This window comes from Astatotilapia calliptera, chromosome 2 (assembly GCF_964374335.1).
Source record: "Astatotilapia calliptera chromosome 2, fAstCal68.1, whole genome shotgun sequence".
In the NCBI taxonomy this organism is placed as follows: domain Eukaryota; kingdom Metazoa; phylum Chordata; class Actinopteri; order Cichliformes; family Cichlidae; genus Astatotilapia; species Astatotilapia calliptera.
This window is the reverse complement of record NC_137423.1, coordinates 24,430,154-24,447,982: the sequence shown is the minus strand read 5'-3', so window position 1 is coordinate 24,447,982 and position 17,829 is coordinate 24,430,154. Positions and strand designations below refer to the sequence as shown.

General features: G+C 40.2%; 1 long non-coding RNA gene across 1 annotated transcript; it reads right to left on the bottom strand.

The window, feature by feature from the left end:
- Positions 1-15,892: 15,892 nt before the first annotated feature.
- On the bottom strand, positions 15,893-17,629 carry LOC113019142 (uncharacterized). Its single transcript, XR_013911454.1, has 2 exons — positions 17,296-17,629; positions 15,893-17,218 (listed from the first exon to the last, which is right to left on the bottom strand). It is a non-coding gene; the product is annotated as an uncharacterized LOC113019142 (long non-coding RNA).
- Positions 17,630-17,829: the final 200 nt, after the last annotated feature.

Sequence of the window (17,829 nt, the reverse complement as noted above, 5' to 3'; positions counted from 1 at the left end):
TAAACTTGACTGTTTATTTTTAACTGAAACATGGCTGGGTTCGGATGCACCAGTTGTTCTCACTGAGGCCTCCCCACCAAATTTTAATTTCTCTTTTTCTATTAGAAGTGGTAAGAGAGGTGGTGGGACTGCATCTTTAACCAACAACACACTCACCTCCAAACAAATTTTATTTGATCATTTTACCACTTTTGAATTCCATGCTATTGTTTTCAGCAGCCCTCCAGTTTTATCTGTCACAATTTATAGACCACCTAAAGACAGCGCTGCTTTTATCAAGGAATTCTCAGAATTTTTAACAAACATACATTCAAAATATAATATGATCATTTTAACCGGTGATTTTAACCTGCACATAGATAATCCTTCTGACCCTGCATCAAAAGAATTCTTAAACATTCTTCACTGTTTGGATTTTACCCAGCACGTCACCAGTGTTGGGGAGTAACGGAATACATGTACCGCTGTTACGTATTTAAAATACAAAATATGAGTAACTGTATTCCGTTACAGTTACCGTTTAAAAAGGTGGTATTCAGAATACAGTTACTTTGTTGAAATAAATGGATTACACTGTGGTACTTTCCTGTTTCATATTGTCAGGACTGTTTGGGTTTTGTTTGACAGCTACGTTCTGTTGTTCCAGGCGGCAGCGTTACGGTTGCCATGGTTACAGGGCGACGCTCTCTCTCTCTCTCTGTGTTTCCTGGGTGAGAGAGCGCCTTTTCGTTGTTGTTGTTGTTGTGCTAAGCTAACAGGCAGAATGCTACAAGCATAGCTCTAAAGAATGTAGCATCATGGGCAGTGTAGTCCGTGTTGCAGGGAGAATGGACTGCCATACACGTTATGTGTCTGTGAGCGCAAGGAGGGAGAAAAAGGGGAGTGGAAAGGTACGAGTTGTCATCGAGGAAAAACGGGAGCTGGAAGCATGTAAATTAGTGATGGGATTTCCGGCTCTTTTTAGAGATCCGGCTCTTTCGGTTCGGCTCACTAAAAAGAGCCGGCTCTTTCGGCTCCGAACCGGCTCTTCAGGTTGTTTTGTTGCTTTAATTAATTTATTATTAACAATAATATAAAATTATGCACAAAAGGAATTACTAACATAAAAACAAGTGGTTTTATTTATATATGTTTATATATAAATATATGCGGTGGCCCCTAGAGACAAAACACGTACAAACTCCAAAACACATTTCTAGCATGAACTAAACTTCCAAAGCAGAGCTACTAGATCACTTAAATTACACAATTGAAAGCATGTGTGTATTGTTTGTGTATTTATACACAGGCACTCATATATATATTCAAATAATTTAAAAAAAAGTTCATTTACCTGTTATTACCACACACCAAATCCGGTCGTTGGTACTTGCTGGCTTGTGTAGCCACAAGATAACAGAGGCTCAACACTGCGCCCAGCATCCTGGAGCACTTCTGTTGTCTTTTGTACGTGTTTTGAGTTTTTATGTGCTTCTGAGTTTTTATATGCTTCTGAGTTTTTACGTGCTTCGGAGTTTGTACGTGTTTTTACGTGTTTTGGAGTTTGTACGTGTTTTTACGTGTTTTGGAGTTTGTACATGCTTCAGAGTTCGTACGTGATTTGAAGTTTGTATGTGCTTTGTCTCTAGGGGCCACCGTAAATATACTTTTATTTATTCACTCCACATAAAATGTAATAAATAAATCATATAATACAAAAATCAACTATTCACATTTCAAGTTTTAACTATTTAAATTTTCAGCTTTTTCCTTTCACAAATTTAAAGTGAAAAGAACACAAAACACTGCAAACCACAACACAATTAAATATAAATTATAATATGAAAACTAAAAGAACATGCATATTCTCTGTCATATGAACCTTCATGAATAAACTTTCTCAATCCTTTAGAAAGTACATTATTGTACTTTATTGAGCCCCGTGGGGAAATTGCTCTCTGCATTTAACCCATTCACTCAGTGAAGCAGTGGGCAGCCATTGGGCGCCCGGGGAGCAGTGTGTAGGGACGGTACCTTGCTCAGGGGTACCTCAGGGTAGCTGTTAAGGGGAATCGAACCCCCGACCTTCCGATCATGGGGCAACCACTCTACCTACTGAGCTATCCCTGCCTTTATCATCTGCAACCGAAAATAGTTGTGGATGATTACTATACCTTTCTAATATTGTTGTCCCTGCCTCTCTTTCTCTCTCTCTGGCTCTGTTCCTGTGCTACTGAGTGTAACTACCGCCCCTCCCCCCTCTGCCCAGCGTAAAGCACAAGGCTCGCGTGCAGAGTGAAGCGGAAAAAAAGTGCGAGAGAGAGGCTGAGAGAAAGAAAAAAAAAAAAAAAACCCATGTGACGGCTCGCGATAAGGAGCCGGCTCGCGTCGTTCACGTCAAAGAGCCGGCTCTAAGAGCCATTTCGTTCGCGAACGACCCATCACTAATGTAAATATAATAATAACCACTTCAGCCAAGAAGAGAGCCTGACGAGCCCAGTTGTAAGTAAGCTATTAAGACTCGACTGTACACCGTGTTCGTGTTTTCCTCCGAAAACAATAAGTTCCATTGGAGCAGCCTTTCAACGCCTCTCTCTGTCTCTCGCAAGAAAAGTTGACCCACACAACAAAGTAAAGCTATTTTTCGGCTACGAGCCAACAGGGAACCCACCGTATTAGCCAGAGGTCCCTTTACTACAGTTCGGAGTCGCGGACCTTCAGTAATAGTAATAAATCACACAGCAATAGTACATTCACGTTGTTGTAAAAAGCATGATAATATATTAAGTAATCCAAAGTATTCAGAATATGTTACTGTCATTGAGTAACGTAACGGAATACGTTACAGAATACATTTTGGGGCATGTATTCTGTAATGGAATACATTTTAAAAGTAACCTTCCCAACACTGCACGTCACACAGCCGACTCACAACAGAGGACACACTCTGGACCTGGTCATCACCCATGGACTGTCCACCAGTGTGTCCTCTGTTGTTGACTTGGCTGTCTCTGACCACTACTGTGTGTTTTTTAACATCACCGGTTTCATTCAGCGGGAGACCTCGGTGCGAACTGTGAGGAGGCGCTATCTAACCTCTGAAGTGGCTGCAAATTTTACCAGGGTTTTAGACGAATGCCCCCCTGTGATTCTACCTGCACCCTGTGATTTGATTTTTAATCATTTTAACAGCAAACTGAAGAAAAGCATTGACTCCGTTGCTCCACTCACCACCAAAAAGATTAACGTAAAACATGCATCACCCTGGAGAAACGAAGAAGTCAAAAAACTCAAAAGAAATTGCAGGGCAGCAGAAAGGAGATGGAGGTAAAATAAAAATACTATCAACCATCAAATACTTTACGAGCAACTTAAAATGTACAATAATACACTAAGGAATTCAAGAAATTCATACTTTGCCAAAATAATCAGTAATAACAAAAATAATCCCAAGGTCCTCTTTTCCACCATAGATCATTTATTTAACCCTGATTTTAACAGCTCCCAAAGAACCCCCACAGACTCGCTCTGTGAGCAGTTTGCAGACCACTTCAGGGGAAAAGTCAGCGCCATCAGATCTGATATTTTATCTAATCGCGATATGATTTTAAACACATCTGAGGGCTCGATTGTACCTGAGGAGACACTGGACAGCTTTGTCCTGGTTAATGCTGAGAACCTTAAGAAAGTTTTCTCCACAGTGAGACCCACCACATGTCTTTTAGATCCAATCCCTCTTCACTCTTTAAAACACTTTATGGATTCTTTGAAGCTGAGCTTTTATACATGATGAATTGCTCTCTTCAGTTGGGTGTCTTCCCTGCTGCCTTTAAAACGGCGTTGGTGAGGCCCCTTCTGAAGAAGAGCAATTTGGATTGTAATGATTTTAATAACTACAGACCTGTATCCAACTTACCATTTTTAAGTAAAATCTTAGAAAAACTTGTTTTTACTCAGATTACTGATTTTCTCAATGATAGACAGATCCTGGAGATATTCCAGTCTGGATTTAGGGTGAACCACAGCACAGAGACTGCTCTCCTAAAGGTTTTAAATGATCTTAGATGTAACTGGGACTCCCAAAAGCTCTCAGTCCTGGTGCTACTGGATCGAAGCGCAGCCTTTGATACAGTAGACCACGCTATTCTTTTAAACAGACTGAAATACATGGTGGGCCTCTCTGGTGCTGTACATAACTGGTTCACTTCCTATCTCTCAGACAGAACTTTTATGGTGAGTATGGATACATGCTCCTCTAAGATCCATGAAATGACATGTGGTGTGCCTCAAGGGTCGGTTCTAGGCCCTGTACTTTTTAATTTGTATATGCTCCCTCTCGGCAGTGTCATCAGGAGGCATGGAGTGAACTTTCACAGTTACGCTGATGACACTCAGCTGTACATCTCTGTGTCTCCTGATGACACCAGACCAATGGATGCCCTTTTTAACTGTATTCTAGATATAAGATCTTGGATGGCAGAAAACTTTTTACAGCTTAACCAGGACAAAACTGAAGTTTTAATCGTCGGTCCTGAGGCTCAGAGAGAGAAACTCTTGTCTAAATTAGAGGCATTTTCACTATGTCCTTCACTACAAGTGAAAAACCTGGGTGTTATTTTTGACTCTGAGCTTGGCTGTATCCCACATATTAAACATGTAACCAAAATTGGATTTTATCATCTAAAGAATATAGCCAGAGTCCGCCCTATTCTCTCTCGGGCCAACACGGAGATGTTGATGCATGCTTTTATTACCAGTCACATTGATTACTGTAATGCCCTGCTCTCTGGTCTTCCTAAAAAGAATATTTCAACTTTACAACTTTTACAAAACTCGGCAGCTCGTGTGCTGACAAAGACCAGAGGGCGGGCCCACAATACACCGGTTTTAGAATCGCTGCATTGTTTCAGGGTCAATTTTAAAGTTCTTTTATTGGTTTTTAAATGTCTTAATGGTCTTGGGCCTTCTTATCTCTCAGATCTGCTTTTACCATATGAACCCTCACGGACCCTGAGGTCCTCTGGTACTGGCCTTTTGATTGTCCCTAAAGTCAGGACACATACTCACGGAGAGGCAGCTTTTCAGTGGTATGGTCCTCATCTGTGGAACAGCCTGCCGGAGGAGCTCAGGGCCGCAGAGAACGTACATGTTTTTAAGAACAGGCTCAAGACCCACCTTTTTAATTTAGCTTTTACTTAATGTTTATTTATTTTATGCTTATTTATTCTATCTGGTTATTCTATTATTAATTTAGGCTTTACCTAATATTTATTGATTTTATTCTTATTAATTTTTTTTAATCTTCTTACTCTATTTATATTTATATTGTATCCCATTCTTATTTATTTTATCGTTTTACCCTGTACATATCCTATGGTGTCATATCTCCAGTATTTCCTCGGAGGGCGCTCTCTGCACTGGGGCTCTGATCGACCGTGGCTGCAGGGGCTCTGGGGGTCCTCTCAGCCTGGTTGGGGGGCTTCTTTGCCTCCCTCCAGCTCGGAGGCTGCGGTCTGTGACCGGCTCCCGGTGCAGACGGCTCCCTGTTATAGTGTTTCCTCACTTGGCACATGCGTACCAAGCCCAATTTTACTCTTTAAGTGTGTGTGTGTGTGTGGGGGGGGAGATATGTGTGTATTCACATTGTTTATGTTAATGAGAGTGTGGGGAGTGAGTTGGAGGGTGGGGTGGGCTGCTTTTAACCATGTAAAGCACTTTGTGCTACATTTTTTTTTTTTTTTTGTATGAAAAGTGCTTTATAAATAAAGATTGACGGAGTTTCTATACAGCTGGGTGGGTGCTATGTTACTGATGTTGAACTTTATTTTGTTCATAAGGTTAATTATTAGAGTTGCCAACCGTCCCGTAAAAGACAGAATCGTCTCGTATTCAGAGAAAATATTACGGGTTTCGTATTGAGGTGAAAAGGAACAGTTTGTCCCGGACTTCAGCTACAATGAAAAACACACAAAGCTGGAGTTATTCTGTGTTTACGCTGCACAGCTGCCTCTTCTTCTCTTATCCTCTCACCCTCCCTCTCCTGTTTCTACTTCAATCATGAAACTGATCAATGATCAGCTGATCGGCTTTTGTCTCTTGTTTGTTTATCTCCCACTTTGTGCCAGAAAGAGGAAAACAGCGGATGTCGTGCTAAACAACAGCAGCACGTTTAAGCTTGATCAGCTGTTGTTAGAATTTATTTAATATTAATTTCTAGTATCAGCTGATGTTTGCTGGAGCCACAGCTGTAAAGCTGCTGGTCAGGATGGTTTGGATATGTGGTGAGAAGGAAACATGAAGATGAAACCAGGAGATGTCCTTACTGAATCATCAGAGCTGCGATGGAGAAACAGGTTTACCTTTTAGGTGACATGAATGAGTTGAAGGGAAGTTATGAACTGTTTCTGAGAGACAATTAACACCAGGATCCTTTTTTAGGTAGCTGACAGCTGGTAACTGTGCAGGTGCGGATCTAGCAAAGTGTTGCCAGGGGTCCATGTAGGGCATTAAAAGGGAAAGGGGGGCACAAGGAAATACTTTCTTATTCTCATTTAAAATGTTTCACTTTTAAAAAAATAATTATCTGAGTCTTACAACAAACGATTGATAGATTGATACATATATACCATCAGATCAGTGTACATCACTGTCACAACAGTGTTTATTTTCATTCAAAGGCTTTATGATTTTTCCTATAATGGTGGGCCGGTCTCTAGTCAAAATGCTCGGGACGATTTTTTTGTCCCAGTCCAGCTCTGTATGCAGCTCATCTTCAGTCTGGTGTTACCTACATCTTCCTATTCAGAAGGCAGAATTTCCGAGTTCTGAGTACAATCGAAAGCACCACGACTGCAGTTTTTGTGTTGGATGTAAAAAGCAGGCTAGGATAGAATCAGGTGTGGGATTTCTCTCGTGGAAATGTGCACATTATTTTTTCCTTTCTATTGGTAGGTGGCACAGTGCACTTGTGGCAAGTAAGCAAACTAGAAGACTGGCAGTCTTGCTGGGTATCCAGTTACGGAAGCAACACATTAACAAGAGAATTCTGAGTAAAACCAAAGTTACTTTCCCTAGTAACTAGTTACTCTGAAAGTAACGAGTAACTTGAAGTAACTGAGTTACTTTTGATAGAAGTAACTAGTAATGTAACTAAGTTAGTAATTTAAAGTAACTTACCCAACACTGTGCGTTAGTCCCAACACTGGTCACCACCCATCTTGAGGAGTTTGTCCCCTCACATATACTAATGTGCCACAAACAGGACTTTAATATCACCAACCATTCCCATGTTATTATGGTGTATCCATAGAAATGGCCCACCCTGTAGAATACAGATAGTTTGAAGTGTGAATGAGAGTTTTGGAGAGGTTAAGTTGAGTGCAGATGGATGTGACTACAGAGGGAGAAGGACAGAAAATGAGTTCGGAACAAGAAAATGTGTTAAAGAAATTCCAGGAGTATTTGCATTAACTCTACAGCTGATGTGAAGTGTCGGCTTCAAGTACATAATTCACAGGCTCTATGGTCCCTGTCACTAATGGAAATTAGAATATCATTCAAGGTGCCCCTGAATGGCCACCGAAAAACACAGAACAGATAGTCAAATTTTGAAAACTAAACCTAAGGACATTTTTTTTCTCTTTTAACTTGATACTGTCCAGAATGAATACAGCTGCATATTCCTGCATTCGAGTTTTTACTACCTCCTTTTAGTTTGGCGGCAACACAGTTTGTGTTCATGTTCTGCACCACAAAGCAGGAAGTCATCCCTGCTATCAGTCAAGTCATTCTGTATGTGTCGTGTCAGTTTGGAGCAAAAAGGAGATAATTAGAAGCTGCATCCTTTTATGCTGGGAATCGTAGAGACCCAACAAGCAGCAGTGCACTCAAACAGATCAGCCTTACTCACTTTACTTACGACTGCCATAGGCTGAGTCAGTGTGGTTTGTGTGTATGTGAGTGAGTGTTGTGCTGTAAAGAGGTTATTTGTGGCAGACTACTGTGGGGCCTTTGTTTCCCTTGTCTTTTTGCTTCTGACAGAGGAAGGAAAGAAGTCTTGCGCACTGTGCTTTGATCACACACTGGAATAGCTTCAATACAGATAGAGGAATGGGAAGTGGGGAGTGAGATGGAGTGATGGAAATATGAAAAAGCTAGAGAGTAGAGTTTTGGGTTTGGTGGCGGAGCTCAAGAAGCGATTGACAAAAAAAAGTGCCGGCGTGAGATTCTCTGGATAATAGAAGCTCAGAGTTTTATGGATCTTAAATCAATGAATGGGGAATATTAAGTAGCGGGGGTAAAAGACTGAATAGTTAGGAAACTGAAACTGGTGCGTTTTCAAGGACACCACATGTGACTTGCACAATATGAGTAAAATTTGCCATGTGTGATGATACTGTTCACAAAAAAAATACTGAAGTGTTCATATTTGTTGCATGGTTCCTGTGTCTCTCTGCTTTTATATGTACACTACTAACCTACACTTGGAGAAGGCATGTCACCTTCTCCTTTTGGGGCTCCCATGAGGGTGCTTCAGAAATATGATGTATCTGGCTCATTGTTTTTTGGTCCCTTTACAACTGTAGCGAGAGCTTGTTTTGCATCGCCAGCAGTAAATCAGACCCATTCTTGGAGTAGGTTGGACTCCCACAGGATGCTCTTATCCACTACTCGAAATCAAACTGAAATCAGCCTGTTAAGAGTGTTCAGCAATCTGCCTAAAACTAGTACTAGAAAGATGTCCATAGCAGATCCAGGATATACTGGAGTTTTACATTTCTCGGCTGGCTTGGAGTTCCCTTCAGAAGAGCTGTAGGAGGTGGTCTGAACTGAACTCTCTTAGATCTGTTTTCTTGTATTTTTTATGTAGTCTTCAAGAATAGTTCTCCAGGATTCTTGAAGGACATTTCAAAGCTCTTCTTTGGATGTTGGTTGCCTTTTATTCAATGGTATAGCAATTTGATTCCACACTGCTGCGATATTGTTGAGATCCAGGCTTCTTAGAGGCAAATCCATGACCTCTAGAGTTTTATTTTACTGTACTGGCACTGAGTAATGCTTAAAAAAGAAGTGATTCCCATCAGATGCTTTCCAGACGGTACTGAATGGTAGAAGAAAATCTGTATCTTAATCCAACATTGACAACAGCGTTAACCGTACAGGCTGAACTGTAGCCACAAGCATGACAGAGCCTCCACTGTGTTTTACAAATGGCTGCAGTGCAGTTTTTGTGCAATTTGGCACACTTCGGCATTTTACCCTTCCTTTATACCTGCTTCATAGCAGCCACCCTTCCACTGAGAGGAAAGTAGTCAGTGCAGAAATATTTGAGAGGCTCAGACGGGTCTTTCATGTCCTGTATCAGGTCTTTGCTGGACCTTCCCCCCCCCCTCTTTCTTAAGACACGACTGAGATACAGTTTATCTGCTGTAGATGAATTTTTGTTTGTTTGTTTGTTTTGTGGCTTATCACTTTTTTTTCCCTCCTCAGTTTGTCCAGTTATTCAAATGTCCAGCAGCCAATGTCCAAAGTAAATCTTTCAGACACCTTCAGAAAGAGTGGAGAAATATTTTTAAGACCAATTTTCCCAAAAAATCATTAGGAAGTCTGGGTCCTCAAAAATAAAATATAAAGCAATGATGAGAGCCTCAGAATTTGCACAGTACTGTATATTTAACTACGAGCTTTTCACAGCCTTGATTGTCATTTTGTGAGTCACAGAGCAGTTGTGTCTCTGCATCCTTTACACTGCAGTAATGCCGACACAGGACCATACTTGTTACTTTAGAGTTTTATCTACGTTAGACTTTATTTTGTGGTGAACTGATCGAGAAGAAAGCCACAGACGGCTACAAATACCCTCTTTCTGACACAGAAAATTGTATTTTCCAAATTCGCTGAATGACACCAAAGTAGTCATTGCAGAAGCATCTGAAATTAAATTCCACACATTTTATTACACTGTATTCTTCCTGTCAAGTTTGTCCATTCTTTGTCGACCTACTTGAAACAGTTCAAAACCTTTAGTGCCTAAAGCGTGGGCTTCAAAAAATGGAGACATTACAATCCCAAAATGAAAGCTCACTTTCTTTTTTCACTTGTGACTCACCCAACCTCACATCTAGCAAAAAAGAAGCCAGAAAAAAGATTTGCTGCTTGGCATATTTGCTTCACAAACAGTCTGCAAGTCTTACTTACAACCCCATTAATAACACCCTTCTTGTAGACAATGAATATTTTTTATAAAGATCTCAAGTCTTTGAATCCTAGCGTCAAGTGTCCAGTTATACTGTAACTACCTGGTGTGGTGGAGTTTTTCAGAACTTTCCTTTTGGCACATGGCTTCAGTTATCAGTTACTTCTAGCAATCAAATTTAAAGGGTGCCATTCCCATTTCTCCCTCACTTTATCAAAGTATTTTTCCATTAGTTTTAGCACCTCCCTGAGGACAGTTATGGTCTGATTAGAAATTGTTGCCTTACAACAACAAAAACATCCGCTCGCCTTTTGTTCATTCACTGCTATCAGATATCTTTGACATGCTCCAGGCAAAATAAATTTTTTCATGTATGTGTCTGTTTAATTATTTAACGGCAACAAATTGCCTAGGAACAAAGAAAATCATTCGTGCAGTTTTTATCATAAAACTAAAGTGAACAAAGAACCCTTGGAACTTTTTTCCAATTAAGCAACAAACAAATGAAGCCAAAGAGCATTTTCACTGTTAAGCAGACAGAAACTCAAAGAAGTCCAGCCTCCTTTTTTTTTTTTTTTTTTTTTTTTTTTTTTTAGCAATGAAAGCTGTATTGTTTGAATTAATTGACCCATGAGGTTCAAAGAAAGATGATTTGTTCACATACTCATTTTTTTTTTTTTGCCACTGAGAATAGTCTGAGAGAAAATTATAGGAGAGGGAGGATACAATATATATTAATGAATTATGTCTGCTCTGTCAGCAACATCCTGAAATCTATTTTTTCTTCCTTCACTCTCGGCCATCTGTGCAAGTTTGTTTTCACTGCTGAGTCCTCTGCTTGCATTTAGCTCCGGGGTTATTGAAAGACACCTGGCTACAAATGAAATATGGTGATAGGTGTCACAGCTTTTGCTACAGACACCTCTGCATGGTTCTTGCATTAAGCAAAGACAACACCTGGTGTCAGCACATCCACCGAAAGACAATACACCCAGGAATAAAATGGGTTTTGTTTTTGCTCAGTCATGGCACTTTCCTTTAGTTTTTAATGCATTTACATTCTTTGTGCACAGTCCACTTGTTTGTAGAGGGTTGTTTGATGTGAGATGGATTTGCATTTAAAAGCAAAGACAAAGTCATAGCCAGTAAATTAAATAAAGTGATATATATCTGTTTCTGCACAAATGTCTGTCCTCTTCTTTGTAGAGCAGTTATCTCCAATAAAAATGAAAATTAAATTGACAGGTGGCCAAAACTGAAAACAGTGTCCCTGGAAATTTCCTGAATGAAATTGTATGTGGTTTGGAAGAAATACAGATGAAAAAGAATATATAAAAAATCTAAAATACAGAAAATATAATACAAAAAAAAAAAAAAGATGGGTTACATGAGACAAGATATATTTTAATTCATCCTATTGCATGTTACCATAGTCAACTGAGCTCTTTTTCATATACACTCATCATTACAGAGTCAAATTTAATATTTGTCCATCTACACATACAGGTGTGAAAAAGGACATGTTCACAGGACTCTATGCAGTTGTGTGAAGAACTAAGTGCACCCCATGCTTCAGTAGCTTATGGAAACACCTTTAGCAGCAGTAACATGACACACAAATCTTCAATATTTATCAATCTCTCACATCATTGTGGAGGATATTGGCCCACTTTTCTTTACAGTGTTGCCTTAGTTCGCTGACATTTGCAGGGGCATTTATGCGCTGTCATTGTCCTGTTACTTGACTTAGTGACTGCAAAGTATTCTAGAGTCAAATATGAAGCTATCTGTCTGACTGCTAAAGCTTAGATGAAACTAAGTTGAACATGAATTCCTTTGTATACCAAAGTGCCCAGGTTCTGTTGATTTGCATGAGGCCGAATCATCACCTCTTCACCACCATGCTAACAGCTTGTATTATGTGTTTGTGGTTTTCACCACATTTGGCCCTGTGCATTATGGTCAAACATCTCCACTTAGGTCTGTTCCAGAGGTCTTGTGATTTTTTCAGACGCAACTTTCCAAATCTTAGATTAATTAATCAAGTGTGTTTGATTGATTAGCACCTGGCTGCTACTCACCCTTTTTTGACATTCTACATTTTATAGGTCTGCCTAGAATCTTGTGAAAACTTGCTTTTTACATGACTCTATAATTACTTGGTAAAGCTCATTTAGCAGTGACAGCACATCTTAAGTACCATGGGCTTGCTAGCTGTTTTCATCAGTGCAGTGTAGATAGTTGAGAACTTATCAGGTTATAATATCACTTTATTTTCAACAGCCACACAGACAGCTGCCCAGCTGGGGTTTAGTGTTCAAAAATGAATCTGTGCATCTGCTAATTGTGCTTTCCAGCTTGTACTTTTGAGTGGAATATAACGGGTCATTTCAGCAGATGATTATCCTAACACGTCTTTTATTAATATCTGTAATCCTGTGAGCCAGTCTAGTTCACTGCTTTTTAAAAACATGCCACAATTGTGCATGTGATATACTCTGTCTTGACCCAGTAAACTGGGTTTAATCTTAACCAACCTCTTATATATTCAAAATGAAAGCTTAGAAGAATGGCTCTCAGTTTCTCCAGTTGTCTCAAAATCTTGCATCACTGTGAGCATTTGTTGTCAGTTATATGTTTGGACTATGGCCACAGATGCTTCTGCGTTTGTTGCTCATGTCTTTGTGACACCGTGTAAGATAAACAGTTGTTGCAATCCGTTGCTTCTCGGTTGTGTAAGTGTAACCTGTTTCTTGCCGATGCTGTCAGAAATAGGTATAACATGTCTTTCCTGAGATTGCCTTAACTGACAGATCCACAAGAAAGCCAGGACTTTTTGTTACGTAAGGGACACATAAGGGAGATAGTTACATGTGCAATTGTCAGTCAGGGTACAAAATATAAGTATGACTGTCTTTTGAGTGCAGTGTTATTTTCTTTTCAGCTTAGATTCAAGCTAATTGTCTTTCAGAAACCACAAATGTCAACATGCAACGAGAAACAGCAAGAGATTCTAAATGTTTACCATAGGTAACACCCCAGAGGGCATTTCTCTTTATAGTAACAGCACTCTACTCAAACTACCCTTAAAACAGCAGAAGAAAACAAGGTTAGCATGACAATTAAAAGGAACAGGCAGGGAACAGGTTTCTCCTTAATGCCAGTGAATTCCTGCAGCAAGCCAAAAAGCAAACAATCAGTGTTGAGATGTTTAGAATCAAATTGGCAATTGGTTCGCAATCAATGCAGGAGATAAGAAAGAGACTTGAAAATTTCTCTCTGATCTGTGGCATTTAGTGAAAGATGGAAACCAGCCTACGCCAGATCAGACAATGCTCAACTCAGATCACTCCCACTGTAGCTTCAGTTATGACAGGAAGCGCAGATTAATGACAACTGCTTTTAAATATAACAAGCTTTTGTCCTATTTAGGATAAGATGAAAGCACGCAGGAGTGTAAACTGGGCACAAGTCATTAGGAAGCATACCGTTGCTTTGATGGAAAGTAAAGCGGATTATTACCGGAATCTTTTAAACCTCAGTATATCAGAGAATGTAATCATCTCTGTATGTAAGCCTGGAAATGGTTAAGTGTTGCTGTGTTTGTCTAACCTTGTTATTGCTCAGAAGCCCATAGCCACAGCATTCCAAGGATTTATCTTACTAATACTGATAAAACTAATTACACGTTACTGATTATGTGCTATAAACAGTGAATGGTAATGCATCTTTCTCACTGAGATCAATAGAATTTAAATTGTGTTCAACAAAACACATCTGAATCTGAAATGAATCTGAAATGAATAATCAAATTACAGGTCATGGAAATTATACACAAAGATTTGCCACTAATTCCCAAAACAAAACAGCTTTCTCATATTCTTTATGTAATCATCAGTACAATAATGTAAAAATAGGACTGATTGCCGCTATCTACTATCTACACTATCTACTTAACTTCTACTTAATTTTTAAATGCCTGTCTTACAATAAAGATCAATGTCTAAACCTATCCGTGGTAATATGTTTCCCTAGATTCTCACTAAAGAAATATCCTAGAGGTACTCATCTGGAAAATCTACAAGGTTTCTAATCAAAATATTTTAACGGCCAAAGGACTACTGATAAAGAATGTGAATGACTACAACTGCATCGCTGTCATGGACATTACTGTCTGCTACGTCTGTGATTTCACTGACAAAATAACACTTAAAGGATAGAGTCTAGACCTGGGATCAATACGTTGGAGAGGTGATTTGCAACTACTTATGTTAAGCTGATTCATGTCCATGCAATGAAGTGAGCTGAAAGAAGGTCAGGTTGTACGCTTAATGGCCTCAAGACACAGACTGAGCTTGACAGGATACCCTTTAAAAGAGGCCATGGTATGCTTTTTTGGCTGTTTCTTTAGTGTGTTATATAGGATTTTCTGTACATGTAAGGTCATAAAGCCAGTCTATATATGCCACGTAAAAGACGCCCAGGCTATCCCACAGAAATCCACCTTGCAACATTTGAGTGGGATAGAAATCTGGGATTTGACAAGATCATTCCAATTTTTTAACCCATTCTTTGGTGAATGAGTTGGAGTGCTTAATAAGATCTACATTTTAGGAACTTATTGTAGTTACAGAGACAATGCTCTGTTGGTATTTCAAATGTGTCTGCTTTTTATAGTACAGATGGAGATTAACAATGCAGATGTGGGTGATGTCTGCACAGAGGGAATGCAGTTTGTATGTGTAAGGGTGACAGAGAGGATGCTGAAGGTGAGTTGTGGAAATAATAACAGTCATTTCAGTTAAAGTACCCGTTGTTCAACATTTTTTTTAGGTCAACATGATCTGCTCAGCTTAGTTATATTGTGAAACACTGATATATATTCTAGTGCATCTCAAAAGAATTAGAACAACACGGTTTAACTTAAAAGTTGCGATTGTTTTCATTTAATGCACAGTACAAAGCACAATAGTACACCGTTTTGCACATCTTCTACAGTAGAAATAACAAATAAAGTTTTACAGTCTACAGTTTAGACTAAAATGTCAATCATATATATTTAATCTTTGTAATATTTATAACTGAGCTACTTGTAAATAGTAGAGCTATTTCTTATATTTTTTATAACTTTGTAATACTTCGTATTATTTCATTTAGTTAGTTTGTTACTGTTCTTATTGTCTTGGAGCAACTGTAACCACATTATTTCCTCAGGCACTAATAAAGTATTCAGATAAATGCTGACAGTGATGTCTTGACTTGGCTTCATGTTGTGGAAGGGTTTATCTTAAGCATGGAGAAAAGTCTGTAATCACCCACTTTAGTTGTCTTTTGTGGTCTTTCAGGCTTTTTGGTGTTGTTTAGCTGTCCTTCTTTTTAAGAATGTACCACATATTTAATTTGGTCACTCCTGACTTTTTTGCAATCTTTCCGATAGATTTTTTCTAGCCTCATGATGGCCTCCTTAACTGATTGCTCCCGCAGAAATACTGACCAGTGGCAGGCACGTTTTTTTTGTTGCTTCTGAAAAGCCTGCCATTTAAACTGTTAAACTTCTTGACTGTGGCCTGCAGGCAATTTCATCAGGGACACTTAGAATCAATTATGAGGGAACCGGCCTCACCTGGCTATGAAGCTGCTAGTCAGTCATTCAGTTATCCAATTACTTTTGAGCCTATGAAAATGGAGGACTGTGTGTAAAAGCAATGGCTGTATTACTTTAAGTTTAAGTTTCTGAAAAAAAAAAAAAAAGTTGAACGTCTGGTGTCCTGGTGCAGCCACAACAACCTGGTGCTGAATGCCCAGAAGACAGTGGAGATTATTGTGGACTTCAGGAAGCACACAGCTCCACTCCCCCCCATCATCCTGACTGACACCCCCATCACCTCTGTGGACTCATTCCGCTTCCATGGTACCCAGGAAGCGGAATGACCCAGCCCATCACCCAGGACCTGAAGTGGTCCTGGGCTTTCTCCGTCATTAAGAAAGCCCAGCAGAGGATGTACTTCCTGAGGCAGCTGAAGAAATTCAACCTGCCAACACGGACGATGATGCAATTCTACACTGCAATCATCGAGTCCATCCTCACCTCCTCCATCACCGTGTGGTACGCTGGAGCCACTATCAGGGACGAACAGAGACTGCAGCGTGTTGTGCGCTCTGCTGAGAAGGTGATTGGCTGCAGACTCCCATCTCTGCAGGACCTGTACACCTCCAGGACACTGGGGCGTGCAGCTCGGCTCTCAGCTGACCCTTCTCACCCTGGACACAGTCTGTTTGACCTGCTCCCCTCAGGCAGGAGGCTCCGGTCCATTCGCACCAGAACCTCTCGCCATAAGAACAGTTTCTTCCCCTCTGCTGTTGAACACATGAACAATAACCGTATGACTGTTCCCACCACTAACACATGACCCTACGCTGTGTTCACTGCATCATTCCATGTTTGGCACTGATCACCACCTGCACTCATGTATATATCATGTATATATGTTACGGCCGAGAGGGCCCGGCTGTGGGTGTGGACTCAAATGCAGACACAGAGGGAGGCAAACGGGCGTGAACACAGTGCTTTATTTACAAGTGTCTAGTGAAATTACACAACAGGAGACTATGAATGCTATGAATTATGAAATGCTATGAACTGTGAACTCTGAGGCCAAACTGTGAACATGAAACTGAGTGCTATGGCTAGGTGCTGGATTTCACGGATGGAAAAAAGGGGCAGCGGCTTGGATGGAGGTACGCAGTCACTATAATGAGAAGAGACAAGTAGTCAGTGGCAGTCCAGTGAATCACAGCTGCAGGATTAGGCTATGGAGGTTAGGGCTTACGCGTTGCAGGTTTAAAGTGTCATGCGAGGAAGGGGTGTCCAGGGGGTTCCGGGTGAGGAGTGTCCAGAGAGGATCCAGAATATGCGTGGAGTGAGGGACTTGGCAGGGAGGCAGGCAGGTGTAGTCCGATGGTGGAGAGGAAGAAACCAGATGACAGAACCAGCGTCCAGGCGGAGATGAGAGTAGTTCGGGAAACGTGACTGCCAGGTGGGTCCTATGACAAAGAAAAACACGGTGAGGGAAAAGCAGTAGTTGAGGGTTCTCACAAGGGGTTCGCAGCCTAGCACTGACATGGGTTAGCAGAAGATCTGGCAGAGGTCTGTTGTGAATGCTGGTCTTATATGCAGGTGACTTGATTGGAACCAGGTGTGGAAGCTGATTGGAGTCTCTGCCTGAAGGTAGAACCCAGCGGAGTGGAAAAACCCCGTGCTCACCCGGACCATGACAATATATCTATCTATATACTTAGCACTTTTAATTCTTATTCTCATTTTTATTTTCATGTCTATTTAAGCTTAATTTATAACAGTATTTATAACAGTATGTTTGCACTGAAGCACCGCAGCAATTTCCTAATGTTGTAAACCCGCTCAACATTTGGCAATAAAACCCTTTCTGATTCTGATTCTGATTCTAATGCAATACTTTTATTAAATAACTAGGATTAAAACTGAAAGTCTGCACTTTCACAGCACTTTTTAATCAAGTGCTGTGGTTAAAAAAGTAATTAAATACACTTTATTTATTACTTTTCCTAGTCATTTGTAATTTGTTACACTATTCATTACGTGACTTTCTCATTACTCCATATAATGTCATTGAATG